The sequence below is a fragment of the Chrysochloris asiatica genome, unplaced genomic scaffold (assembly GCF_000296735.1).
Source record: "Chrysochloris asiatica unplaced genomic scaffold, ChrAsi1.0 scaffold00197, whole genome shotgun sequence".
Classification (NCBI taxonomy): Eukaryota; Metazoa; Chordata; class Mammalia; order Afrosoricida; family Chrysochloridae; genus Chrysochloris; species Chrysochloris asiatica.
The window spans coordinates 1,212,921-1,215,564 of record NW_006408715.1 but is presented as its reverse complement, the minus strand read 5'-3'; the positions used below and the strand labels follow the sequence as shown (position 1 = coordinate 1,215,564).

General features: G+C 37.4%; 1 protein-coding gene across 1 annotated transcript in view; it reads left to right on the top strand.

Moving 5' to 3' along the window:
- Positions 1–2,644, top strand: part of M1AP (meiosis 1 associated protein) — a 110,879-nt gene that overhangs the window by 42,664 nt on the left and 65,571 nt on the right. The window lies entirely within an intron of this gene.

The window sequence follows — 2,644 nt, the reverse complement described above, 5'->3', positions numbered from 1 at the left end:
TTCATTCTATCATATATCATTTCATTGCCATGGTTACAATCCCCTTCATGCATCATCAACCAGCCAAAGTGTATACCCTGCAAGCCTGCCCCCCACACTCCCCACCCCTACTCCCCTAGTCTTCAGCACACAGTCCCTCTCCCTCTCTGGATCTAAAGTCCCCAGCTGCTCCATTGCTCCGTGTCATCGTCTTTTTCTGTTTATCTTGATATGAAGGTGTATTCATTTTCTTTCAGGCTACCCTGTAATTTATTAATTTTTCCCCATTTAAAAGTTTTGTTTTATTTTAAAATCTACTTGATTTCCTCACCATTTCAAAGTTATGTATCTATAGTATTCCTTCCTTTTGCTTTGTAGTTTACGTCATTATAAATTAAGATCTCTGGTTCCCTATTTTCATGGGCTTGTTTTACTTTGTATACTTAAATATCAGGATTGAGTTCTGGGTGGTGTTGTCGTGTATATTAATTAAAAGTTGTTGTCTACTATTGTTGCTCTTCAGTCCTAAGAACACCCTTTAGTATTTTTTGTAAGGTTGGTCTGATTATTACAAATTCATTTCATTTCTGTTTATCTAGAAATGTCCTAACTTTGCCATTGTATTTGAGGGATAGCTTTGCTGGTTATATGGTTTTTGGTTGGCAATTTTTTTTTTTCTTTCAGAGTTTTATATATATTGTTCCATTGTCATCTTGCCTGCCTGGTTTCTGCTGAGAAATCAGAACTTAATTGTTTTGGTTCTCCTTTGTAGGTAGCTTTTCATTTTTCTAATGTTGCCTTCAGGATTCTTTCCTTGTCTTTGATTTTGGAAAATTTGACTATGATATGTCTTGGTGATTTTCTTTGGGGATCTATCCTATTTTGGGTTCATTCAACTTCTTATACACTTATCTTCTCATCTTCCATGATGTTAGGCAAGTTTTCTTCTAACAACTCTTTGGACAGTTTTCTCTGTGCTTTTTATTGTCTCTTCCTGTTCTGAAATTCTGATTAGTCATGTTATTCCTTTTCATGGTATCTCACATAACTCTATGTCTTTCTTCAAATTTTTTTTCATTTTTTCTGATTGTTCTTCTAACATACTAGTATTGAGAGATTTATTTTCAATCTCACTAATTAGGGCTTCCATTGTTTCACATTTACTCCTGTGTCCCTCCAATATATTGTCCATTTTGGAAATCTTAGTATTAATCTTCTGGATTCCTAATTGCAGGTTTGGGGTTTTTTTGTTATTTCAGAATTTGCATTTATTTTGTCTGTTCTTGTAGTATTTTCCTGAATTCTTCAAGAGATTTTTCTGCGTTCTCCTTGCTTTCTTAAATCTGTCTGTCAATCCTTTGTTGTTAAGTGCCATTGAGCTGGTTCCGACCCATAGTAACCCTCAACAGGGTTTCTGAGGCTGTAAATCTTTACAGGAGCAGAAAGCCTCATCTTTCTCCCGCGGAGCAGCTGGTAGTTTCGAACTTCTGACCTTGTGGTTTGCAGCCCAGTTCGTAACCACTACGCTACCAGAGCTCCTTTGAGGGTACCTAAATATCATCATGCTTTTGAATTCTTGTATAGCTAGTTCCATTACCTTTTCTTCCTCAGAAACAATTTCTGGCTCTGAATCTTGCTCATTTGTTTGAACCATTCTCTCCTGTTTCTTCATGTGAGTTAAAATTGTCTGTTGTCTCCAGAACATTGTGGCATTGTTTTAACTGAATTTTATTAATGATTTTATGTTGTTGTGTTCGTAGGTTCTCACCACTGACTCCTGAGGACCTAGTTAGAGAAATGGAAGCATGTGCACTCTTCTCCATTTGTGCACCTCAGTTTAGGATGGGTTTGGCTGGTGTTGGCCATTTTTTTATCACTGATCAGGTGGTACAGGAGCTGGTATTGGTTCTTTCCCAGTTGGTGGAGCTGCATAGGGTATGATTGTGGCTGGGTAATATGAGCATAGTTGCTGTCTCCTAAGGTTGAGAAAGAGGAGAAACACACAAAAGAAAGCAAAACAGAATAAACCAATAAGCAGCCAACAATTATAAACAAAAATAATAAAGGAGGAAAATAAATGAAAACAAAAACAGGCAGCAACCAGAAAAAAAAGAAAAGAATATAATAACTAAAAAGAGAAAAGTAGGACATTAAAATGGAGCCATATCTGACCGGCCATTCACCAGTAAGTCTCCCTCTCTTGCTGTCCCTGTTCAGCTTCTCCTCTCAGCAAGCACTCAATCCACTTTTCTAACTTTTCCTCTGAAGTTCAGGGTTCCAGGATTTTCATCTGTGTCTGTTTCATTCGGTCCCTCTGCTATCTTTGTGGTAGAGGGCCTGTGTAGTGCAACTGCCTAGTACATCACCATAAGTCTAAAATAAATTGCTTTTATCATTGAGTAAAAAGTCCTTTTTGCAACCAGGTAATTTTCAATTCCTTGTTTTTGACATAATTGAAAGCTAATCAAATTGAGTAGCAGCTAATACTCACTTATCATTGAGTCAATTCCAAGTCATGTTGTTATTGTTGTTAGGTGCCATCAAGTCAATACTGACTCATAGCAACCTTATGCACAGCAGAACAAAACACTGCCCAATCCTGAGCCAACCTCACTATTGTTGCCATACTTGAGCCCATTGATGCTGCCACTTTGCCAATCCATCT